The sequence below is a fragment of the Zeus faber genome (genome assembly GCF_960531495.2).
Source record: "Zeus faber genome assembly, chromosome: 1".
Classification (NCBI taxonomy): Eukaryota; Metazoa; Chordata; class Actinopteri; order Zeiformes; family Zeidae; genus Zeus; species Zeus faber.
Genome location: NC_137193.1, coordinates 16,010,860 through 16,038,611, shown reverse-complemented (window position 1 = coordinate 16,038,611; position 27,752 = coordinate 16,010,860). Strand labels below are relative to the sequence as shown.

The 27,752-nt window shown below is 43.4% G+C and overlaps 1 protein-coding gene across 1 annotated transcript in view; it reads right to left on the bottom strand.

The window, feature by feature from the left end:
- ptprfa (protein tyrosine phosphatase receptor type Fa) overlaps nt 1-11,299 on the bottom strand; it is a 196,385-nt gene extending 185,086 nt beyond the window's left edge. Inside the window, exon 1 of the mRNA XM_080017516.1 lies at nt 11,283-11,299. The gene's annotated coding sequence lies outside the window, so the exon portion shown is untranslated. The remainder of the gene's footprint in view (nt 1-11,282) is intronic.
- Between the last annotated feature and the right edge of the window lie 16,453 nt (nt 11,300-27,752).

Below are 27,752 nucleotides of genomic sequence, written 5' to 3'. Positions count from 1 at the left end.
GTGCGGACACTGCGGGCGGCCCGGCTACAACTGCCACGACCGTCCTCAGATGGAACTGGTCCAGGTGGTCCGGGTCGCAGCCCGCCGGATCCCTCCCCCGGTCGGAAAGGAGCCTACCAAGAATCGGTAAGGCTACAAGGGGATAGACATCAGGCTTTGCTGGCCTCGGGCTGTTGGCAGACGATGGTCCAGCAACGTCTGCTTCATCCCAGGGCTTTGGTGGAGGCGTCACAGGTGGAGGTTTGTTGTGTGCATGGGGTTATTCACACGTATCCGATCGTCCAGCGTGAAATTCGTCACAAGGAAAAAAGCATAGGGTACTTTTATATTTTTCGGTGATTAGGGACAGGTTATATCAAGTGAGCCATGACAATTAGACAGGAGAGGAGATAACCCAGTTGTTGGTGCCGAAGGGCCGCCGGGAAATGCTCTTCCAGGCGGCTCACCATAACCCGATGGCGAGTCACCTCGGTCACGAGAAAACACGACAGCTGACAATGGCCCGCTTCTATTGGCTGGGCATTTGGGCAGATGTGCGTAAATGGTGCGCCGCGTGTCTTCAGTGCCAGTTAGGCAACCCTCCGGCTACGCCAAGAGTGCCGTTGAGGCCCCTCCCCCTAGTCGAGGTCCCCTTCGAAAGACTCTGTATGGACCTCATCAGGCCGTTAGACCGCAGTGCCTGTGGGTGTCGTTTTGTGTTAGTCCTAGTGGATTATGCAACCCGGCACCCGGAAGCAGTGCCCCTGCGCAGTATTATGGCCAAAAGTGTGGCGCAGGCGCTGTTTCAGGTCATCTCCCGAGTCGGGATTCCAAAGGAAATCCTGACCAACCAGGGCACTACCTTCATGTCACGTACACTTCGGGAACTTTACGAGTTACTGGGTGTCCGCTCAATTCGGACCAGGGTTTACCATCCCCAGACTGACTGGTGGAGCGGTTTAATAAAACCCTGAAAAAAATGATTTGAAAGATCGTTCACGACGATAGCCGTATTCGGGACAAGTGGTTGGACCCCCTGTTGTTTACGGTGTGGGAGGTTCCCCAGGCCTTCACAGGATTTTCTCCTTATGAACTCCTCTTTGGCAGGAGACCCCGGGGGTTGCTAGACCTAATTAAAGAAAACTGGGAGGAAGGTCCATGTTATGGACCTTAGAGCAAAGTTAGACACACTGATTCGGCCGTTATCACGGGAGAATTTGCACCGGGCTCAAGAACGTCAGCGCCTCTTATACGACCGGGGGGCTCGACTCCAACAATTTGCACCAGGAGACAAGGTGTTAGTGTTGCTCCCTACATCCAGCTTTAAATTGCTCGCAAAGTGGCAAGGGCCTTTTGTGGTCACACGGTGGGTTAGCAAGATCGATTATGAGGTCGAACGGTCTGACAGGCAGGGGGCGACACAGATTTATCCCCTAAACCTCTTAAAAGAATGGAGGGAGGGGGCGTCCGTGGCTCTGGTTACGCCGGTCATTGAGCGGGATGAGTTGGGGCCGGAGGTTCAAAAAGCGGCCGATCATCGCCTCCCCGAACAGAAACGCAAGCTCGTGCAGGCGGAATTAGTGGCCATACTGGACATGGGTGTAATAGAGGAGTCCACGAGTGACTGGTCTAGTGCCATCGTGCTGGCGGGTAAGCCCAATGGGATCAGTCCGGTTTTGCTTGGACTACTGAAGGGTGAATGCGGTGTCAAAGTTCGACGCCTACCCGGTGCCCCGGGTCAATGAACTTCTCGACCGGTCAGGTACGGCTTGTTTTTTCGGGACACTGGATTTAACCAAGGGCTACTGGCAAATTCCCTTGTCTCAGGAGTCCAAGGAAAAGTTGGCGTTCTCCACACCGTTTGGCTTATGCCACTTTCGCACACTTCCGTTTGGGTTATTCGGTGTCCCACCCACCTTTCAAAGACTCATGGACCGCGTTCTGTGTCCGCATGTAGCATATGTCGCGGCCTACCTCGATGACGTTATTATTCACAGCGACACCTGGGAGCGGCATATGCAGCATGTGGGTGCTGTGCTGGAGTCCCTGAGGCGGGCTGGGCTCCCACAATTACACAATCTACAATAGTATGAATTTCGTAGGGCAGCCCCCTGAAGTTCGAGGAGCCGAATCATTGGTCGGAAACCCGTCAGTCAACTGAGAGTCTTCAAGTCGAGCAGTCGTTTTTTCGCCAGTCAGTGTTTATTACAATAACAGTATAAAACAGATAGAAGCTTACAAAATCCACAGGGATAACATTTGAATGAGGAATTAGAAATAAGGGGAATCATAACTAGATTTTTATATGTGTGAATTTCCCCCCTGCCCGTTCCTCTGAATACACAACTAAAAACAGTGTGGGGACAGGACACGGAGGAACAACTTATAGACTCACTAAGAATATTTTCTGTGAACTACGCATGCAGAGGGGGTGATCGGGGAAAGAGTCACGGAGAAAGCGTCTGCATTATGCATAGTTTTGTTCCATACACACTAGTGCCCCCCCGCACAGCCCCCGACAACGAATAATCGAAAATTTGCATTACAGCCCTTGTATTTCGGCACTGGTTGCCCAAAATTGAATAGAACTTTTCCCATTGTATTTATTGGCTTTACATCGTTTTTTCATATTGCAGTGGATCTTTATCGACATTGATTGATTCCTAAGCAATGAGCATGTCCTTAGAATGTACTGTATTGTTTTATCCAAGCCTTTTTGTGAATCTTTCTGATTTTAGTAGATGACAGTAGTTTCGCCTTTCAATTTTCACATTCCTACATCTTGCTCCAATACAAGGGCAATTATTGAATTTTGAAGGAATTTAGATTTTTCCAGTATGTGCAACCCCTAAAATGAGCGTAGGTTGAAGTGATTTGTTCAGCTGTACCAAAACATGAAATAACTATGCGATAATCTTAGATCTAATGTCAACAATTCTTACAAAAAAAATGAACTACTTACACTTACAGTCTGCAAACCTACACACAAAGGGCCATTTGCTGGCACTCTGGCCCTCAGAAATTCACTACATACCAGAAAGAACATAAAAAAACCTGGGGATGGGACACCTAGGATGTAGAGTTTACCCCTTAATCGACACATGACAATCACATGACAATAAAAACAGAAAACATACTGTACAAAGCGAATGGAGTAAGTAGTCTGCAGAAAGTTCATCATTCATCATTGATTGAAACTTCGGAAGGAGCACTTTTTTATGGAATCAAATCGGAATCCCCTTAATCAAGGCCATGGTTTCCTTCAATGGCCGCTGTCTACGTAAGGTACTTCAAATAAAATAAAAACGCAGTAAATGGAAGAGGATGGGTTACTTCTGCCCTTGCGTCAGACTGTGCACTGGATATCTTCATTTGGCATAGAGGATCCATGTAGCTCTGTCACTTTGATCTAAATACGTTTGGAAAGTGCACAAATGAGGGGAGGAAGTGGAAGGGGGGGGTTGTAGATATCTTTACAGAGGAGCAGTTGGCGCTTCGCCTTGAGTGTCGTAAGGGAAGTCGCGCAATGGGATCCCAAAAAGACGAATCAGACGAATCAGGAAGGATCAATTTACGTCTGCAACCCAGGACTTTCACAGTTTGCTTCCTGCTGTCCGTTTCAGGTAGTTTCATCAGTGTCTTTGCAGTTCCCGTTGCCGGCAAAGCCTGACATCTACAGTGTGTGCCAGTGGAGCCTTAAACCGTAAACCAAAGATTAATGGAAGTTCTTTACGCTTAGCATTAGCATGCGGAGGGGCAAGGATGCAAGAGAAAAAGTCAAGGTCACATTTTCGCCACATTTTCTTCACGGAAAATATCTACAATATTTACCCCCTACGCCTGGTGAATTATAGGAAACAATCCACGTTCGCTTATTGTGAAACTGATATGCCGCACAAAGTGTAGGAAATAATTCCAAGTCCAGCCGGTGACAGCACATAGTTTATCTCCCTGTCTAATTGGAATTAAATTGGCCTCTGGCAGGCGCCATGAGTGGAGACAGAAATGTGATCTTGGCTGGTGGACTATGTGTAGTGGCCAATCAATGTGATTATAGTCTGAGACTTAATGGGCCAGCAAGGAGGCCAAAGACTAGCGAAAAAAAAGCTGAAAAGGTGGGACTTGCTGCTTGAAGTGAAGTGCTTGAAACAGTCCAAGACGTCCAGACACCTCCTTTTCACTCTAATGTTTACAGTTCAGCAAGGCTAAGCACTTTGTGATCAATACATGGATGCACATCACATGCGGGGGTGGGAACCTGCGAGGAAGGGTCAGTAAAACCCTTTTAAAAAAGGCAAACTGTTCCTTTACCACGGCCTTTAATATGCCCACTTGGTTTTGCAAATGAGGATGTGGGACCTTGATAGACTTTCCGAGGGGGAAGGGTCAAGCAGCTAAAGGGTCTTTGATCAAGCTGAGGGAATTCTGTAAGTTTTTGCATTTTATCCGCTGTTATGCCGAGCAGAGGTGGTAGCAGAGGTTTGGCATCATGGCTGCCGTTGTACACACAGAACACGGCACAAACAACACCCAAACCACCTTACAGACATTAGAGTGCTGCACTTGTTCCATATATTTCAGAATTTATTACAGAAATAAATGGGAGCCGGGGCCATGAAAATGCTTATAACCCTTGCCAGTAACATCGCCGCCGCCCGTCGGACACACGGAGTCATAAATTGGAGGGCGGATAGTGTGGCTGTGGAAGATGTAGTTTCCTCAAAGCGATTTACCACTGATGATGCTCACTATTCCACAGAGACCCCCCGAGGGGAGGTGGTGGTGGTGGTGGTAGGTCCCTTCATGAATAACTAGACCAGCCCTATCATCATCGGAGGCCAGGCTGTGCAGCTGACGACCACTGGATGCTTTCACCTGCTCACAGCCAGGAAGAGACGTGAGGAGATTGAAGAGGCACTGGGGCGATGGAGCAACACCCATACTGGTATCAAACCTGGATCTGATACCAGGCTAAAATGGAATACCAACAGCCATATCAGACAGTAAAAACGTATTTGCTCCCTTTTGAACAATGAAATGGAGGAACAATAATCATTGTCTCATTTTTTATACGTCAATGGTTAAGTTCTAAAGACACCAAACTCATGAGTCGATGCCGCTCAGTAACGGATCGGGATGGTGCTCTGCATCGACGTATACTTAGTGTTGGGAATTGGTACATCTACTGTCCAAGGGAAAAACCAATTCCTAAAGTTGGATCTAAAAGACACGCAACTTTGATTTTAGCTCGAGATGAACCCATCACCAGATGCAGAGTGAGACAGTGCATTGTTCTTCATTTCAGCACGTCAACTTTTACAATTATCTTCACAAATTATCTTTTCCAGTTTCCCCGGGACACACAAATTACTTTCTACGTTGCGGCATCAGTTATAGAATGCTTTCTTAAATGGAAGCGACTGTCCGTGTTCCCGCCTAGAGGACAGGTTGCGGTCTGTGATGGACTGTTCTGTCTTCTCCCCCTGCCCTAATGGCTGCTCACAAACCAGCAGCCATCTATGTGCTGTCAGAGCAAGGTGCCATAAAAACTCTATAAAACACACTCCATCCACTTGCCTTTACAGCTCTCATATTGCTACCAGTGGGTCCGTGCCACCTGCATCTTCATAAATATCCATCCACATTGCATAAGCAGTCACTGCTGATGGGTTCTTTTCTATGAGCGGGGACGGGCACGGCTCCACGTATAAGGATATTATAGTGCCTGTTATAATGATATTATTTACACAACAAGCTTAAGTTATTGAACAGGTTCCAAGAATACTGCTCAGTTAATAGCACTTCATTTTCAGCCACCATACCCATGTTGGAAAAAAAATCTCCCGTTAAGGTTTATATGTAAGGGATAATGTTGCGTCAGGGTCCTGACCACCCTGTTGGGGTTATTTTGTGATAATGACCAGCTGGCTGCGCCTTATCCCGCTTATTGCGCGGCTACTAAATCAATTAAAATAATAATTGCCTAGTACCTAGTTTATGAGCTTCTACTAAGAAAAATAGTCCACAAAAACTTAGCAAACACTTAGCAAATTATTCACCACTGCATATGACTATCCTATTTACTGTTATTGATGTGAAATTAGACATATCCTCATTCATCTCGTCAGGTATTTCATTGTAATTTCTATGTGGCGGCACTAGACTAAAGACAAACAAACAAACAACAACATAGCACTTGTTCATGCCACATAATTTATGCTGAGTTGGAGCCTCTTTCTTTGATGTTGGGGGGGGAACAGCCTCCGATGGCCATGTTTCATTGGCAGAACCATTTATTTCTCAGCTTCTTCTCCTTCTGGGCAACCAAGAACCAGTCAGCCACAAGACTCAGTGCATTTATCCTGCTTAACGTTTGTCAGTCCCATATGTTATTGGGGAATCCACCCCTTCCTGGAATAAGGTGGTTGGGGTGGGGATTCACTTTTACAAAAGAAAATGTCCTCAGTGGATACCTAAAGATGAAATCGGATGATGACGAGGGCCTAGCATTTCGGTTCAGTGACAATCGTCATCTAAATTGATACACTAACATGAATGCATGAGTGAGTAAAGGATGAAGAGTGGTATTAATAGTAAGACAGAATTCATATGGGGTGAAAGGAGCAGAGTTGATGTCAGGAAATGGAACAGACCCTTGTTTGGATGGAGAAACAGGCCTATGTCCAAGTTGTTTGTCCTCAGCTCTGTTCAAAGGTTCAATTGAATTTCTCTTTAGAGGAAAAACGACATTCTTAAGTTAGAAACAGCGATGCTAATTTAGAAAAACAAATTCTGACTGATAGCCGACGCTCGCTAACCGATGATTAACCGTTATCAGACAAGATTAAAATGTGCTATTTATTACGGACAAATGTAAAAAGAATTATATTGTGATAATGGCAATATTCTGACTTTTTTTCTGACATTAGGAATGGGCATGAGTACTCGGTTTCGACGTCAGTATTTATTCAACGTATAGAGTAATCGCATTTTTCCATTTTTACTAGATGGTGCACATACTAAGTCTTTTTGAGAGAAAGCACGACAACACAACACTCACTTTCAGAAGCGAATCGCTAAAGCTACAACATTCAGATGCCACGACGGTGAAGTCGCTGATCTGGAAGACACTGCGTTTACTTTTTCATTTTTTTCACATTTCTGTTTTAACATTGGGGTGCGGCATACAACTGTCAGTGAGTTTGGGCTTGTACGCATTTCTATGAGTAAGAGTACATGTGTTCAGGTGTATGGGACCGAATAACTGCATCAGAGCATCCCTAATTTTATGATAGGAAATGTTAAACCTGAGACTTTTTAATAAGTGTTTTAAATGTATATTGTGTTAAATTATGCAGAAAATGGCAGTTAATAATAGCAGCTTGAATTCTGACCAATCTGAATTGCAAATTCCCCCCCGGGGATTTGTCTTTATGAGAAGTGGCTTGGTATTAGATATCCTGTCACTGCTTATTTCGGGGAGAAAAACCAAGTGGGAACAACTGATGTGTGGAGTCAAAGGAAGAAAAAAAGAACACTTTCTCAGCAAAACTCCAGATTTCTTAGGTGGTTAACTTCTTCCCGATATGAAACACCATCTTTGCTAAGAACAAGGATTTCGATCAGAAGGGTAAATGATTATGTAAGCGCTGCGGATATCACTTCAAATAGACTGAGATTAGTCTACATCTCAGTTGCCTCGTGATAATAATGTCATCTGAGCTAGTTCTGTTCTTAGAATGTTAAAAGAGACACTATATCCTTTTCACATGAGGAGAGAAATACATATTTAGATCAGCAGATCATCTCCAATTTACTTTGCGCCAGGCCTAACCCCTCGTGAACCTTTCCAGTTTTTAAGAATATAGTTTCCTTTATTTTGTTCACAAATAATTTATCTCATATCTAATTTCTGTGGATAGATTTTTGCCGCAACAAATATGTAACAAACATAGTTTGCCTATTGTGGCAAATAAAGAACATCAAATCATATTTCATTGCAAGCAGTAGAAAATCCATTTGGACAAGCCCGTATACTGTGCTTCTGTTACACGTCGTAAATAACACAATAAATCTGCACCGTTGTGGACATAAGACAATCGGCCGACAGAAAACGACAATACCACAACGGCACCCTTCTGCTATTAGAGACGTCACCGCCAGCCCTCCATTATCTCTCCGCGGTCACTGTTCTTTGAATATTGTTTTCCTAATCATAGGCTTAAATAACATCTGCCACGATCGATTATCGATCTGATTTGTCTTCGCCAAAAATCCCGGCCAGCTTCAACGCGACGGTATGACGGCTTACATCTTCTCGTTCTAGTTCTTTGTGATAAAAGGGAATACGAATAATCACAAGAAACAATCCACAAAGCCCATGACAGGCTGACAGGCGCTGTAGTAAATGTGAGGGAGGGATTGGCCTTTTTACTGCGGCTGCAGCCGGAGAGCGACTGATTTATGAGGGTTATCGGGACAAAATATCCTTGCAATTAAATATGAGATTGCAAAAAAGCCTTGTAAACGACGACACGCATGCCATGAAATTGCAGGGAAGTTAAGTTCAATGGGTAAGAGGCATTAAACATTATATCTTTTCTCATAATTGCAGTAGCAATTATTGTAATATGTTAGTGTAAATAACGTAGCTCTATACTCGGCACCATACAATTAACCTGTAGTTTATATCTTTACCTCTAAGTATATTCTGAGGATATACTGTATATACACACACAAACATACATAGGTAACATATGCCGTTTTGCTGTGGTACAGGGGATAATCAAAATTGCAAGTACAACATATGAATATCGGGCATTAATAATAAAAGCAAAACTTCCACAGTTTTGATTTATTTCACTGTGGCTGATACTTCCCACCAAACACCCACCGGTGCTGCGATGATAGGAATTAAGTGCCTTGTTCAATGGCACCATAACTATCACTGTCAAGAGCGGGACACAACATTACTTATTCATAATCCACCCGGCCGGGATTTTTCACCATTGGAGTTGAGAATGTATAAAGGAATTACATTCTCATCTGCTCTTTTGAACCATAAGTATACGCAGAAACATTAAATACACATCACAACAAACATGGGCTTTCAAAATACACCTGGTCTTTCATACACAAACTGTACATGTTCATTATTAAATCCATTGGTGATGGAGAGCACGGGTGAGCTGGCTGGCACAGGACCAGAGAATTAGAAAAGGATTCCTTCAATGTAATCTACTTGCGATCCCTAAAGGACTTGGTATTATTCAAAATGTTCAAAACCCATATGCTGACATCTAAACTATACTTTTCTGATACCAATTTTACCAGCATACTAGCAGCCAAACACAAGAACATTGCTGTGAAAGGTCAAAGAGATTGGATACAATTTTTTGAGTTAACTTTTAAATCCCACGTCACACAACTATGCCGTTCAAATGTCCAAAATGTCGCAAGGTTTCATTATTTCTACGGCCTGCGATAGCGGCCTACGGTAGTTCTCAGTGTCAAATTTGAAAAACAGAGCTGCTAATCTGGCTTGTACTGACGAATCAGTGCAGCCTTGCAATTTTGATCTCGCAACACACAACCACATTTCCATCATCAATTCCACCAATAAATCCACCAGTTTATTGGAAAATTTGGAATGTGGAAACTAGAGCAAACGAGTGGCTGAAAAACGCCGTTCTAGTCATCCGATATGTTAAGATTTCATCTGAATCTCCGCCCCTGGGGGTTAATAAAGTCATCTGAAACTGGGAATGAGGCGGCGTGATCTGGGCTGTAACTGGGTGAAGAAAAACCCATAGAAATATGAGAATATATGAGTTACTATTCCAATGAATGGGAGCTACACGATTATATACTGCTGTATTCTGGTTGGAGCAGTGTTCACCAAATAAGCAGCAGTGTGTGTGTGTGTGTGTGTGTGTGTGTGTGTGTGCGCGTATGATGGCTCCGGGATTGCAGAGGCTTCATTACAATGCCAGAGGAAACACACACACACAGGGCACACACACAGGGCTCGCTCACAGTTCTCTCTCTCTCTCTCTCTCTCTCTCTCTCTCTCTCTCTCTCTCTCTCTCTCTCTCTCTCTCTCTCTCTCTCCCCCTTCCATTGTACCTTCACATTTTCTGGCGTTTAAATAGCTGACAGACCTATCAATAGATAAATAGAGACTCTCTCTCTCTCTCTCTCTCTCTCTCTTCACACGTCTCTCTCTCCCTCTTGCTTTTCCCTCTCTCTTTCTCTCCGTCTCCGCTCCCTCACCCCCCACACCCTCTGTCTCTCTCACACACTTTCCCCCTTTTCCCCTCTCCCCTCTCTCTATCTCGACAGTCCATTATCACTCTTTCAGAGCAATCCTGTTGTGTTTAATCCCCAATTAAATGTTTCGTATTTAACCCTTGTTAAGGAAAGGAGGAGGGAGGTGGGAACAAAAAGCATCTTCTTGCTGCTGCTGCTGCTGCTGCCGCCTCTTCATCTTTCCACTTTCACAGTTCCCAAATACAAAGCACATCCACAGGGAGACAAACCGGCTCACTCGAGGGATTGTGAAGACTCCCGGAAAAACACATCGTTTGGAAAATAACAACAAAAAAAAACGTTTTCACAAGCTCCAATTAGCTTTTTGTGAAGGATAAGCAAAGTAAGGGGCATTTAACTGAACTACAACCTATCTCATTGTAGTTGGTATGTCTTATTGGTGGTGGTGGTGGTGGTACTCTTGACCCTTGGGTGTGACATTTACTTTTTTTATTTAATGCATCTTGCTTGTTTGCATTTTATTATTACCATGTGATCGCCATATATTAATATACAATAATTCGAGTTGAAAGGTTATTATTATAATTATAATTATTGTTAATGTTATTATATATGATTTGAATGCAAGCATAGCATACTTTATTCACCTCTCAGACTGTCAATCTAAACGAAGGCTGACGTTGAGTCTGAGGTTCATGTGCAGCTGCCCCCTTTAGTTTGAACTCCATTTCAAATCGGGGCAGGTCGTCACTGGACGATTTGTTTAGTGTGGATGAATAATGTGATGGACGCTCCCCGTCCGCTGAGCCTCTGCGGGGATGATCGGGGACGCGAAGCCAAGTTTCCACAAGACGCTGCGCAAAAAAAAAAAAAAAAACCCAAAAAACCCTGAAACAGCGCGTCTGGACCGGCTCACCACAACCCCCCCCCCCCCCCCCCCATTAGTTATCACTTGTGACACCGTGGATCTGTCACCCGCGACGAAATGAATGATCCGTCGCGCAAAAAAAAACCCAAAACAAAACAAAACTCACCGTTGTTGTCATTCCCCGAACACTGCTCTCTTCACGGGAAGCGGCGCGTTCCCCAGAGACGCGCCTCATAAAGAGCGTCTCAGCCCGGGTCCGTCCAAAGATCCTCACGCGTGTGACGGCGCCCGTGAAATGCACGGCCAAAAAAAAACAACACACAAAAAACACACAACCCTCCGACGGCTCGTCTAGTGACAGTTGGGGGAAGAAAGGAAAAAATGAATTCCAAAGAAAAAAATAAAAAAAATAAAAATCCCCAAATAACGCTGGTGCAGCTGCTGCTCCTGCGGCGCAAAGTGAGCGTATCCTCAGTGAAGTAGCAGCATCCCTCACACGGCGGCTCTCCACGGCAAGTTCGGACCGCTGCTGCAGACTTGCATGGGAGGGGCGAATCCCTTTTTTTATTTATTTTATTTCTTTGCTTTTTTTGGGGGGGGGGGGGGGGGGTTGACCAATCAGACAACAGAAACAAAATCTACTCGTCAATAACCAATTCGATTCCAGAAAACGCGTCTCGATCCGATTTTTGGATTTGGTTCATAGTGACGTTGCAAAGTGAAGTCCTTGAAAGTGGTAATCCGTGATTAGTATTTTGTTCAAATAAATTCCATGTCCGATATTTTTCTCAGTTGGCACTTTATAAGAAACAGACATTTGATGTATTTGCATCATGTACTGTATGTGCTCCTCCATATGGTGTTTCAATGATTGGCAGGGGGGGGGGGGGTGTTGTCAATAAACTGTCGACATGGACAAACATTCACAAAAAAAAAAGAACTGCACCCTCAGATGAAAGAATATCTACTCTTACCAATACCTCAAGTGACCAAGAAAAAAACTTAATCGTTCAGAAGAAGAGATGCTTTTGATAAAAAAAAAAGAGTCATAGAAGATGAAGGTAAACACAGACAAAAAAAAAAAAAAAAAGTCGAAATTTCATTCGATTCGGCCTGGGATCTGTAGCGTATCCACCCAACATGGACGGATGGATGAACTGCCGCTTTAACTAAAACTGTTGTCTGCATCACTGACCAGTGTCGTCAGGGCCAGGGCTTCAGCCCCAAATGCTAAATGCTCAAACAGCCTGGATCATTTGTTTTTTTATGTAAAAATAGGAAAAATAAAAGATCGATCCATCTGTCATTAAAGCTGTCGAAAATAATATGATGTCGTTGATCCAAAATGCAAGTGCCCTTTGAGTCCTTTGAGTGTCATTCAAGTGGCAGATCTACCTCACACTACTTCACAGGCAGCATTATGTGGGAGGAAGAGAGAGAGGGAGAGAGAGAGAGAGAGAGAGAGAGAGAGAGAGCACTGGTTAAAGGTCTTGTCACTTGCTATAGGCAACATAGGAGGCTGCCTCGGGCCTGGGGTGCCATCCGGAGGGGGGCACAGAGAGAGAGCGATCAGAACAAAAAAGCACCGTGCGTTACATCTCTCAGTCACCCCCCCCCCCCCCCCCCCCCACACACACACACACACACACACCCACCAAAGAAATTGAGTCTCCCTTTGGGCTAAGCCTCTGATCTCTTTGAATCCTGTGCGCCCCTGTCACTGACCCGTATGAAACGAGTAGACCCAGCCTATCCATAGAAAGCCTCTAATGCAGGCTGAAATTGCGAATACTGTTTTTGGAGTAAGATTGTCCTGTCTTATACGTAATTGCATCCTGGGCTAGTTTCCTTCCTCGCTTGTTTTTCAAACCTAGCTTTTATGTGCAATAGTTTCTCAAATTACAATTGAATACATGAGTGGAGCAGGTGTATTAGTATCTTTGTTGGAATCATTAAACCAGTGAGGAGGACAGCCATAAAGCACTGAATACATATATCTTCATTTTTGTCATTTGTACATTTTAAGTGGTTTTAGCTCTCATGGAGATGGGTGGATGGTGGGTGGAATGAGAAATCTATCAGGTCAAGGAACCAAGTTATGTAGTTAAATAGTACAATTAAGGTTTGCGCATTCAGTATGGAATCCCTGACCCAAATTGGGAAGTGCCGTTTAGCTTGATTTGCAGCCCTCATCTAATATTTATAGTTGTCTGAATTTATCTTAAAGAGGGAGATGTAAAGGATTTTTAAACATCAGTCTTCCATTTGCTTCAATACTCAGGATTGTATGACACTAGCAACCCTGTGACATAATATTTGATTCAATCTCTGAATTGAAATGCACGTTGTATTGTATATGTATAATTCTAGGCATGGTAATCCATGATGATAAATATACCCAATGAATTAACATATTCTGCAGATGATATAAGGATGAGAATGGGGAGTGCATCTGCCAAACTGAGCGTTTTGTAATCCGTGGAGATATCCAAGCTATAACAGGCCTACTCAAGTAAGTCAAAATGATCCCATGCTGATGCTGGCATCCTTCCTCTTGTCAAGCTGAGCTATTACTGATTATACCGGTTTTAGTGAGAGTTAAAGGTGATATTTGGAAAAAAACATATCCCTAATGTATCCAGGTCAATCGAAGACTGGAAGCGGAGTGTCTCTTTGTAGGGACACACCAGGGGCCGGGCTTCAGACTTGAATTACGCAGAAATCTTAATTTGGGCTAACAAGTCGCAGGTGGAACGTCGAGTCTCAATGGAAAGTCTCAAAAATACAGCATTTGAAAATAAAATTAGCCAGCAGACAATGAGAAACGGACAAAAATAACATGAACATTTTTAACGGGGCATTGAATGGGCAATAGAGGGTTAAATCCGTCTGGAGCTAGTTTCAGACCAGTTGCAGACGATTTATGCAGTCGTGAACTGTTTCTAGGTCTCAGGATTCAACATAGGCAGACTTATCTCAGCGTGCTTCCGGCGAACACCTACACATCGGCTGCTGCTCCCAGGATTACTGTCACAGGCCTCTCTGGAACAAAGAAAATCGACATGATTTCCCTATTCCGTGTTATATATTCATCATCAGCAATTCGCTGATTTGCTTTTTGATCCTTTTTTTCCCCGGCACATTCAAAACACCGGTTTGCGTTTGCGGTGGTGTGCTTCCCACTATCATGCCAGTTCTTACTTAATCGTTTGCAAGTGAAACTTTGCATCGTGAAGATCCGGGGCCGTCAGCATAATGTTATCAGACAGCTCTGACATCGCTTCAGTCCTGGGATGAGCTTCCACGTCCCCCGCTGGGACGCTCCTCGGAATTCGGCAAAAGACAGCAACCTAAAAGGCAATTCGGGCTGCGCATTTGGGCTAATGATTTTCAAAAATGTATTTTTTTGGAACCGATCCAGTGGCTTATTAAGTTTCGGTTTCACCGCCCACAGCATCTCAACAAAACGGAGCTTCCCCCTGTCCAAGCAAGCCAATACACTGCTGGCCGGCCGCGGGCAACATGTCCACCAATGACACCGGTGATTGATTCAGGAACGCCCCGATTGAGAGGGACACCACCGCTAGACTGAAAACAAACCCCGGCAACATCACTGAAAGAGTCCTATCTTTTAAAAAAAAAAACCGTCCAGTTGGCTTCAGCAAGACGCAATGCAAGACAAAATTTGACCCGAGCTCGATTGCAGAAGCTATAAGCCCTTGCTTTAGCACTTCCACGTGGGAGGAGCATAATCCTTTGACAGTGCAGAAAGTTTCAACAACAAATGACGTCCCGTCATTCCTGGCACCTACGAGGCTTGTGAAACACAGAACCATAAAATAATAACAATAATATCCAATGCTTTCCTGCATTCCTGTTTCCGAACATCCTGCCACTTACTTGACCGGTCCAGGCGGGGGGAAATCTGAAGTACCTCCGCCAATTTGATCGAATTGCTCATTTGATCCCTTTTGCTGAAGTAAACGTGAATGGCATTCATACATTCTTCTGTGCTGGGATTGGGTTACAAGCAGAAAAGGAAGAGATAGAAGAAAATTTCATGTCAGAGCTCCACACACCAAACACCAATAACGACCTAAACTTGAGTCCTGAGTCCCCTGATACCTCCCTCACCAAATGGGGCCGCCGTTAAAGTCCCTGTCAAGTGAAATCAGTGATTTGTTTCGAAACACAATATACATGTTAGAAAGCAATTGCTGAAAAAAATGTGAAAAGACTGTGAACAATGTAGTACTGAATTGTGGAGTTAAACCGTGAAACTGTTTATCAAAATTTTTGTGGTCCGGATTTTTTTGGGGGGGGCTAAATTATGACTCGATGACGATGGCCCCGCCCCTAACACTATATAAACATCAGGTTGGAATCCGGCATCAGTGGTGATAAGCTAAGCAAACAGCCGGGAGTTTGGGATGAATCGCTGTTTTGGGAATAAACACCTGGAGAAAAAGGCGTCTTCAGGGATGCCCAGAACCAAATAAAACCATCCCGTTGGCTCTATGGGCTTAGCCAATGACTCCACACCCAAAGTAATCTCAAACAGTTTGTCCAAAATCAATACGCTTAGTGACGGATGAGAATCCATCAGCACGACACAAAAACAGTCAGGTAGGAAGTCAAAGTCCACAAGGTTTATTCCAAAAAACAGGCAGGGGTCAAAACCAGGAGATCAGTCAGAGAAGGCAGACTTATCCGGCAGGGAACAGGCAGAGAATCAGAGTCCAGGGGATCAGGTAGAGAATCATGGTCCAGGAAATCAAGCAGAGAATTAGGGTCCATGGAACAAGCAAAGGTTCAGACGGAAGGTACAGGAAACAGGTGGTGGTGTTGGAAAGCTCAGCGTGATGCAAGAGACAGTCTGGCAGAGAACCAAGGGGAGTGGACCGGTATTTAAACTGCGAGACCAATGAGGGAATGAGCTGCAGACGGGGGGAAACCAGGTGAGGGGAAGGGAGTGACAGCAAAGCAAAAGGGAGTGGGCGGATCTGAAACGACCTGGAGGTGAGTGACATGGCACGAGGAAATGACCGGATGAAAATAAAACATGAAAACCAATATAAATAGTGGGAGCTCAGGGAGGATTCATGACGGTTTCCCACCCCGGACCTTGCGTCCTCAGTGTCCTGATTCAAATAAGTATCAGTGTGTGACCCTTAATTGCGTCCGGTGAGCGAGATTGGAGTTGGAGCTAACAGTCGCAGGACTGGAAGGTGCTTGAGGACCGAATTGGAAACATGTGGTATTCACCGTCAAATTGTAATACATAAGAGTTGAATTGGTAAACCAGTGTTATTTAAGCATCAGTTAGCCACAAAGCCCACACGCATCACACATGTCAGAGGGACTGGTTGTTACATGCTCATTACATACTCATTACATGGTTATTACATGTGCACAGAAGCCAATGGATTGCATCCCAAGTGCAGGTTATCTTTTAAATAAATATGCCTGTCCTTATCCTTGTCTTTGACGTTTCCTGGGGGAAAATCAACACTTTCTTGTATTTATACTGTAAAAAACGGATAGAAATTAACCGTACAGGCAACCTGTATCTATCTCTTCATTCAATCTACCCTCATTGACTGAGAAGGGGAAAAAAAAACAGGGTCTCGGTGCCAAGACGCACCCACCGGATCCCCCCACGCCTCAAAGGCAACCAGGATTTTAACCATCCCACCAGGTTGTGGGAAGAAAATCCTCAATGAGTGGCTAAGGACCCCATGTGTCCAACACATTGCTCATAACACTGGTCTCATTTAATGCGATCCCTTGATTTTCCTCATTAAATCCAGATTCAATAAACCATCAATAATAATTAATATACATTTCTTGTTATGTAGTATGCTTCATTAACTTATGTTTCACTATTTCACAGTACTTGTGCATCATTTTTATAAAATGTACCCCAAGACAACTTCCTCCCCCATTATGTAGTTAGTCGCCGTTAGTTGACTGAGTAACTCACTTTTCCTTACAGTCTGTGCTTTTCTCTAAATATTACATTTCTCACGTCATCGCCTCCCCAATCCCAGTACACAGAGGGAATCTTGTCTTCCCTCCCCGTTCCAGAGCAGACAGCACAAATAGAGAGATCACGCTCGTAAATTATTAATCCCTTGAATGCAAACTTGTGCTCTGCTGAGCAGTGTTCTAATAGCTCCCGCAGATAAGGTATCCCCTTGCAGACTCCGGCGGGCCGCAGAGGAGATTGGCTAGTGGGTATCATTGGACTCTATTTCACTAAAGAAAAAAAGAAAAAAAACAAAAACAATGTGAAGTTCGGCATTGTCTGTATTGACTTCCTGCTTTTGGACTAGCATAGAAATTCTTACCAGACAGGTCTAGGGATAATGTACCTGCACGTTCATACAATCCGCACTAAGTGGTGGAGCATCTTCTCCACCTTCTATTATTTCTCTGCATTAGGAAAAGGCTGCCTCATAAGTTGGCTTGGAGGATGCCAAGCACCAACAATGCAAAATGAATAAAGATCATTTTAAAGCAAATCGAAGAGTTGTCTGTCAGAATGATTATGATTATAATGATTATAATTCATATATTTATTTATTTTTATTATAACTATTAAATAATTATAATTTAAAAAAAGATACTTATATATAATAATTATAATCATGGTTGTGTTGAGATGGTTTGAGCGGCCACACCTGACCTCGATCCAGGTGATAAGGTCAGGGTGGCTGCATACCTGTTGCTCATTGGTTGGGCTAATGAACAACAGGTTAAAAGGTTCCATCTGCTCCTGGCTAATCCCACCTCGCATCCGCTCAACAATAAACTGTCGCCAACCCATCGCCGTCTGTGTCTCTGTCCTGGAGGGCCCTGGCAAGGCCACGCGGGTGGCCTGCGGCCGGCGGAACCGCCGCACTATTATTCGGGCTTTCTCACATTGTCATGTGCCGTATACGACGTGAGTCAAATCTTTCGGTTAAGCAGGAAAAAGAGAGAAACGCAGCTTTCTGAACACGGACAGTACACGAGAGAAAAGATCTCTCTCAGCAGTTGAAGAACCGTGTTCAAACCCAAACAGCTGGCCCGGCCGTGCCCAGGGCGCCCCGGGGTGCTCTGGGACGGCTTCATATGTCTCCGCCCCTGTTATCGATAATGTACCCAGTCACTAATTCTCTGCCGTGGGAACGCACATTATGGGGGCAGAGCAAATGCATGGATTTTGATTTGTGTTTGAGTGATTATCAGACAATTTTCCCAAATGAGCTTCATATAATGATCATGCAATGAGTCGCAGAGTGTTTCGGAGTCTATCTTCCGGAACAAAATGCTGCCAGGAAATGGAACCAGATATTTACATATATCTGGCTTTGCCAAACTTGAGACTGAAAATGAACGAGCAAGGGAAGTAATGGAGTGGAAATAAATAGTGATTACGTATAATTTCGACTAGAGTGTCCAAAGGGAGAGGGTGATTAACTGAGGCTGTTATTTTTACTGACACTTTGGTCCACTATAAAAGGCGGCTGCCAATCACAATCCAAAGACAAACAATGATGATGTTACACACACACACACACACACACACACACACACACACACACACACACACACACACACACACACACACACACACACACACACACACACACACACACACACACCCTAGAAGACAATCTTGTTGGGCTCCTATTGTATTCTAGCTGATTTTATAAATTGTATTAATTTATTTATGTTTTTCAATGTTTATCCAAATTTTGATTTGAACTCAACATTAAAATTGTTATGATAATTATATTTGAAAATAACAACAAAGAAATGTATATATATATATATATATATATATATATATACTGCATATCAGATAGTAAGGGTATTGCTAATGATACATTGATATAAACCTAATATTGGCTTCAGTAATAGGGAATACTGAAATTTTCCTTTCATTATGGATAAAACGTGTTAAAATGCCATTCAAGTACGTGAGTATGTGTGTAGGTCCTGCGACGTTGCACTTAAACAACACTTTCCTTGTTCATGCTCTTCAGCAACCCGACAGATGGCCCTCCTCCCCTCCCCCAGGACGCTGCCTCTGAGGGGACGCACACGAGGAAAAGGGACTAATATTAGACCGAAAAAATGCATTTCTTAAAGCACCTCCACTGACAGATGGCTCGAAAAGAGGTCCTGGACTCAGCATTCTGACCGCAGAATTCACAGTGGGGGAGAAAATGTACGATTTACAAAAAACATTGGGTTACAATCATAAAACCGTAGACTTACAGGTACTTTTTTGTAATATAACAACGTAATCCCAATAACTCGTAATCAGGTGCCACCAAACTAACTATGGCTAAATGGTACATAGCTTGTGGGGCTAGTTGTGTCAGACAACTTGACGGCGCCACGCGCTTCCACGCCCATTTGGGCCGTCCTGTTTAAAGCAGCCAATCCTTCCTGCCCTACCTGCTCTGCTACCTCCACCTCCCCCCGCATCAACCTGGTGGGCTCTGCTCTTCTATCGAGCTCATCACTCCCATATTTCTAGCTCACTCAGTTTGCCTATGTGTGCGTGAGTGTGAGTGATGAGCAGAAGAGCCCAGGCGCCCAAACTGAAACGATGCAAAAGAAATAAAAATCATTCTAAAGTTAATCTAAAAGTTGTGTGCCAAAACTAGCAGTTATCACTGTTATCGCTGTAATGCTTCACTGCCACATAATTGCACGCCGGGTGCCACTGGCTGCAAATGAGATTTGCCTGTTTCGAGCCGGTCACAAATCCACATAAAGAGACGTTTCAATCCCGAACCTCGGTGAAGCGACGTGTCGGACTCCCCTTGAGCTAATTGGCTTCGGCCGCTTTGTGTTTCATCCCAAAGAGAGAGATACTCGATTCTCCTACTTTCCGAGGGGCCCCGACTCAAAATAATTTGCTGTGATAGCTTTAATTCCCCCGCATCTTGTTGTCCTTTGTTTTCGTTTTTTTTTTTTTACTCATTGCAATGGCACAAACCAATTACTCAGTGTAAAGGCTGCTTGTTAATTCAGCCGAAGAGTTGACTTTTTTTTTCTTCCGTGGTAAATAGTGACGCATTGAAAGATACAACAAGGGTACAATTAGTGTACTGTTCATATAAAAAGTAAAAAGTAAGAAAAAGATGAAGAAGAAGAAGATGAAGAAGAAGTAAAAAAATAATGTCTATAGCCTGCTTCACACCATATCTGACAAACGACAAGAACAAACTGGAAATGCTTTCATTCCTCCGCACAAGAAAAGCTGTGACGCACTGCGACGCGGAATTTCCGCCTCCAAGCGAGGCTCCGGGATGTATTACGGTTTTTTTTTGTTTGTTTTTTTCTCATTAGAACTGGGTTTAAAACAAAGTAAATGAGCCACAAATATAAAATGATGACGATGTTAATGTTAATCTTGGATGTCACCATATTCACTATCAGTTCATCTCTGAATGGTGAATGTCCAGCTGACCAAACTACTTTCTGTCGTAATGGGAAAAAGCAATATTCAGTATGCAAAACAGTTCATATGGAGGCCATTGGAGGGCGAGGCTCCGACTGCCGGATGCGATTACGGATCCAGTGTGAAGCGAGCTTAGCATTCAAACAATTTACTGTGATGGGATATTGGGCACTTCAGAGGTAACTGCATAAGTTGTGTATTTTCTTTCCACTATTGCATATCCCGCATTGTCGTCCGCCGCCAGGGTTCTGTGTCCCCGTCTCACCTGTTATGTAATTTCACCGCTATCCAAATGATTCCTGTGGGCATTTTCTCACCGCGATCGTTGTGGATATATTAGAGTTGGGGAAATAAAGCGATTTGTTTTCCTTTGTTGTCATCGAGTCCGACCTGTTTACACTTCTGGGCTGTGCTAAAATTAGGTGGGACGGTGAAGCTATATTTGTGAGAGAGCACTTCACACAAACATCCGAAACCCATCTGTGGAAATGACAATATGGGAGAAATTGGAGCTGAGGGATTGGAGCGAGGCGACAATGGGAGAACATGGAACAAAAATGTTGAAAGTTAAAGCACAGTAATCTGTCAGAAGCAACATATTTAAAGGGAAACGCCACCGTCTGATATCAGCTCCCCAGATAACAGTCGAAATCATCCCTGCATTCATCTCCAACGCTCTCTTGACTGTCCAATTACAGTGTTTCCGGCACTTGGGCGAGAAAAAACAACCTTTTATCTTAAATCATACCAGTCTGCGGGAATGAAAGGAGAATCACCATACCGACTTAGATATTTACGAAAAGTACTAACAATGGAGGATTATATATAAAAACAGGATGTAGGTTTTCCAGGTGAAAATAGACAGACAGAGAGACAGACAGATAGATGGATGGATAGACAGACAGACAGACAGACAAATAGATAGATGGATAGACAGACAGACAGACGGATAGACAGACAGACAGACAAATAGATGGATGGATAGACAGATAGATACTTTATTTCGGTGTTAGAGCAGCAGACATCAAAACAATGGGCAACAATAAGTCATACAAATAAAAATATGAAATAAAAAATATAAGAATACAATATTTGAAATTATCAAAAAAAAATAAAAATGGCATTATAAATTAATCAAAAAAATAACTAAAAACTAGAAAGATTGGAAATGTACAATGAACCTACAAGATTAACGGGAAACAAGAAACCTCTATATCAACAATTCACATTCAGACAAAAATGGGAAATTGTGCAAGTTAGTATTCATAGCATTTATAGTAATTTTAACTGAAAATGTTAAATGTTGGGAAAAACTTAAAAATAAATGACAATTATTATTATTATTATTATTATTATTATTATTACAGGTTTAACAAATCTAAGTTATATCATTAAAGTAGATCCAATGACTCCAGTCTCATTTTAAAGGTGAACGCAGTGGTTCATGGTAACATGACCAGTAGCAGCACCACCACCACCACCACCACCACCACCAGCAGGTGTCTCCAGGCGCCCGGGCGCAGGTGAACCATGAAGCCGTGGCGCTGCATGGATGGCGGCACCTCGACTAATTGGCATTGGATTGGCGTTCCAGCTGTGCACCGCGCGGTACAAATGCACGCCGCAGTGGGTTCTCGCATGGCCGCCCTGCCTGGAAAGGCCCCTCAGCCGAATTGGATTCTCCTCCCCGGGCGGACCTGGGGAGGAAATGGGAGACACAGACCGTCCGCCAAGTCAAGTGGACGGATGCCCGATGAACAAGGGCGTCCTCGTGTAAAGAAGTTGGAAGGCAAAGAGACAACGGGAACATTCCTTCAAGAGGCCTCCCGGAAAGTTGATTTTCGCAGACACTAATGAGTTGTGTTTGCCTGAGCGGTGGCGTGAGCGTGCGTGTTATTAAATCTTCGATGTCACAAGTATCAGTCGGTGTCAGTTAGCCAGCTGCCGGCGTGGCCTGGAAGAATCCTCGAGGGTCTGGAGCCGGACAGAGTCGCGTGTCTGTCCGTTCTGTCTGGACAAGCTCATCCTACTGACTTCTTCATATGATGCTGTGGATTTGTCACATACTGCATACGGCTTAGTTGAAAAGAACATAAGAAAACAAAACATGTAGTGCCGCAGCTGCTGTTGGAGTTACATAACCCTAACGTTATAACACTTATAAAAGTAGCAGATAGAGAAAGTATTCACCTCTCAAAGGACAAGTATTGTCCTTTCAGGCAAACCCTCAGACTCCATCTCTTCTTATACAAAAAAATATATTATAATAATATAAAATAATAATAATGATAATAAGAATTATCATTATAATTACACCGTGTTCCAAATTATTATGCTAGTTAAATTTTAGTGGAGAGAAACTCATGGTGTGGCCCCCATCCTCCCCTGACCTCCACCCTATTGAGAACCTTTGGAGCATCCTCAAGCAAAAGATCGATGAGGGTGGGAGGCAGTTGGCATCAAAACAGCAGCTCTGGGAGGCTGTTCTGACATCCTGCAAAGAAATTCAAGCAGAAACTCTCCAAAAACTCACAAGATCAATGGATGCAAGAATTGTGAAGGTGATATCAAAGAAGTTCTCCTATGTTAACATGTAACGTGGCCTGTTAAGATGTTTTTTGATTGAAATAGCTTTTGATTTCAGTCAATATGACCTAATGCTGCACATTCAACAAATGACCATTTTCAGTTCTTTACAGCCTATAAAATGTTTTGAAACTCTGTTGTGCATAATAATTTGGAACAGTACATTTTGAGTTTTTTATTTTTGAAAAAAATACTGTTGTCATCGGGAGGTTTGTTCAATAACATTCGACTTATACCCTCACGGTCGACGACTTGAAAAATATACTGACTGTCATTTGCATCGACTATTTAGGAAAATCAGAGAAAAATATAATTTGCATTATAATTTGGAACGCGGTGTATAATAGTAAAATAGATTGATCAAAAATATATATTTTAAATACATATTAATCATGATAATAAAATAATAATAAAATACAATAAAAAGATTTAAAAATATATTTTAAAAATCTACTAATGCCACTTATGTATTAGTAGATTAGTATTAGTATATAGTGTTCTACATTAGTAGAACCCAGATAAGGTTTAGCTGGCAGGGACTGTGACTGTTATAGACAGTTGGTTTGACTATTACCAACAAAATGTACTTGACATAAGTCGCTTTGAAAAAAAGCGTCTGCTAAATGACATCATGTGATTTAATAACTCCGCCTTACGTCCCAACATTAATCTATGTAAGACCATTGGTCTTGACATCTGCCCGGAGAGGTTAGATTGACTGCTGAGAATGTCCCTGGTTTTAAACTTGTCTTATTCTTCTTTTTTTTTTTTTAAATATCAAATATTTATTGTGGATTTTATTGTATCCCTGCCTAACTGGGGCGTTTCTGTCACAATCAGGGTACGATGACAGGGAGACGTATTCAACACACCACAGAAAGGGCACAGGCAACTTAAAGTCACTCCGGATTCTGTCACAGTTTTGAGGTGACAGACAGACATTTTGACAAAAGATAATAAAAAAAGGCCACCCGACTTGAAACAGTTTGTCTGCCTTGAGATGTTTTTTTTTTTTGTTTTTTTTTAAGTGACATTTCCGTGGAGTGTTTGTGTCTTTGTCGATGAAAGCCGACAATGAAAGCCACGGTGGGCATAACTAATGCGCCTTCATTTAAAAGGCGCCGCGTTTGTGGCGGCGGTGGATGCAACAAACGCAAAGTACAGTCGCAGAGCAGACAGGAGCCGTTCTAGAAAACAAGAGTGACCCAGGGCTTTCCTCCACCGAGTCGACTCAAAGGAGATGAGGATATGAAAAGGGAAGCGTAGTTGTTGTTTCTCTGGGTTTTGTGTGTGTGTGTGTGTGTGTGGGGCGGGGGGGTAAATTTGAAGTAAACCCAGACCAACCCAATGCAGTACACATAGCCCTTCCTTTAGGCTTTACACCAACTCCACTCAAACATAAGCGCAAAGGCTTGTGTGTGTATGTGTGTGTGGGGGGTTTCAGTTAGAAAAAAAATCCAAAACTTGAGTGATCATAAGGAAATTAGGTCAAAAAACACAGGAACAGTGCCACGATTTAACAGCATTAGTATAAGGTGACGTGCCAGGAGCGGCTCAGTGCCTGGAGCGGCTTAGCGTCACTCATCTATTGATCAGGTTGGTATTTAAACATCCAACTAACGTCTCTCTCACACCCACAGAGACACACACACACACACACACACACACACACACACACACACACACACACACACACACACACACACACACACACACACACACACACACACACACACACACACACACACACACACTCTCTCTCTCTCTCTCTCACAGACTGGGCACAAACAGTTCTACCCGCCTGTGGTTTTAGAAAAAACCCTGATGGCCGCACGGACGCTTTAATATTTGATAGTTTGTTACCCAAGGCACTTTTTCCTTCTAGTTTTGACCTGGTACCTGTTAATAAAAATAAAACAAAAGTGTTCTCTTTTTGGGCTTGGGATAGATGGTACCTAATGTGCTTCTGCCCTAACCTCAACTAATAACTCCACCATTGCAGCCGTTATTAGTAGAATCGTCCCCATTTTGCTTTTCAACTCAAACACTATTTGGCCGTATCACTTTTACAGTTGGTGGTATTCAGTCTTCTCATAGAGCCATAAAACAAACATGAATTAAGGGAAATAATCCAGTCTTAAACGGAATCACCAGAACCGTGCATCCATTAAAAAACTATCCAGAAATGAGCCCTTGCCATTTGAAATGATGTATAACACAAAGCACAGTACCCGATACAAGGAAGTGCATGGTGAACTGTGGAAGGAATGATTTATCACTGTTCCGTTTTCAGACTCCTCTATATCAGCATAATGTCAAAGAGGGGTAAGCTCTTCCCTCCAACAAGCTGCTTTCACACCCTCGCAACATTCCTACAAATTACATAACCACCATAAATTAGCCTATGTGCGTAAACTGGTGCCAGGCACACATAGAAAAAAACAACAAGAAAATAGCTAAATAAAATGAAATAATTGATTTATTGCCTTGGGTAAATTTCAATAATAATAATAATAATAATAACTCAATGCTGAGCAATGTTTTCACAGCTGATCCTGTGACATTATTGGTTTGAGCCTTACGTTAGACAGCAAGTACTTGCATGTTTTCATTGTGTACTCAGCAGAGATATTGTTTTACAAAGCTGATTGAAAAACAGTCATGTAGTCACACACCCCATGCCTACGTATGTTTTATTTGCCAGATTTTTCTTTTAAGATAAGAAAAGATTAAAGATACTTTATTAATCCCCAAAGGGAAATTCCAGTGTTGAGGCAGCAATGACATACAGTACATGACAAAACACATATAATTCACAAAAACACACTGTTTTTGAATCAATTACTCTCTCTCTCTCTATATATATATATATAAATATACACACACAATATATACACACACACACACACACATATATATACATACAGTATATACGGATACACACACATACATGCATATGTGTATATACATATACATATAAAAGAACTACTGTACTGTAAAAAAATGAATAGAATAAAATAGAATTTAAGTTAGTGAAAGGTAAAGCTTAAACATGGAAGTTAAATGTGAAGTTAAAATGGGCTTGGTGCATTGCATTCAGAGGAGGAGTTTCCGGTGGGCAGGAATGACCTCCTGTAACGGTTCTTAGTGGAGCTGAAGGAGCCTCTGGCTGAAGACACTCTGCTGTCTGACCAGTAGGTTGTGTAGGGGGTGGTGCAGTGTTGTCCATTATGCTGAGCAACTTATGCAACATCCTTCTCTCCACAACCAGCTCTCGGGGCTTGTTAGAAAAATTATTTTGCTGAATGCCCTGTTTTCTAGTAAACAATGAAGGGAAAAAGGAAATGGCAGAACCCAGCACAGAGCCAGCCTTCTTTATCAGTTTGTTCAGTTTCCTGGAGTCTCTGGCTCTAATGCTGCTGCCCCAACAGATGACTGCAAAGAAAATTGCACTATCCACAGGAGACTGGTAGAAAATATGTAACATCTTGCTGCACACAGTGAAGGACCTGAGCTTCCTCAAGAAATAGAGTCTGCTCTGTCCCTTCCTGTAGACAGCCTCAGTGTTGCATTTCCAGTCCAGTCTGCTGTCCAGGTGAATGCCAAGGTACCTTTAACCCTCCACAATGTTCACCTCTTCTCCCAGGATGGAAATAGTGTTCGGCTTACTCCTGGTCCGCCTGAAATTCACAACCACCTCCTTCATCTTGGTTGCATTTAAGAGGAGGTGGTTGTTTCCACACCATGCTACAAAGCGGTCCACCAGTTCCCTGTGCTCAGTCTCCTGTCCACCAGTGATAGCCCACAACTGCAGAGTCATCCGAAAATTTCTGCAGATGACAGGACTCCGAGTTGTTTTGGAAGTCTGAGGTATACAGGGTGAAGAGGAAGGGTGAGAGTACAGTCCGCTGAGGTGCTCCTGTCTAGCTAACCACCCGCTCACACACACACACATTCCCTCAGCCGCACAAACTGTGGTCTGTCTGTCAGGTAGTCAATAATCCAGGAGGTTGTGGAGGCGTCCAGCTTCATCTTTTGGATCTTCTCTCGCAGCAGTGCAGGCTGGATCGTGTTGAAAGCACTGGAGAAATCAAAAAAAGTGATCCTCACAGTGCCGCCTGCTTTAAGGTGAGAGTGGGCTCGCTCAAGCAGGTAGATGATGGCGTCTTCAACCCCAACCTTGGGGCGGTAGGCAAACTGCAGTGAGTCCGGAGAGGTGCTCACATGAGGTGTAAGATGGGCCAATATCAGTCTCTCCAGGACTTTCATGATGTATGATGTGTGATGTTGAGGCAACAGAAAGGCTGTAGTCATTGAGGGCAGACGGGAGGTCTTGTTAGGCTTCTTAGGTAGTGGAACAAGACAGGGTGTCTTTCACAACACTGGAACCTTCTCCTGGCTCAGGCTGAGGTTAAAGAAGTTCTGTAGAATCCCACATAGCTGGTCCGCGCAGACCTTCAGGACCCTGGGGCTGATACCATCCGGACCCGCAGCCTTGTTCTGGTGCAGTCTCTCCAGCTGCCTCTTCACCTGACTACAGGAAACAGACAGGTGGGTGGTAGAGGTGGGCTCCTTGTTTCTTGATGC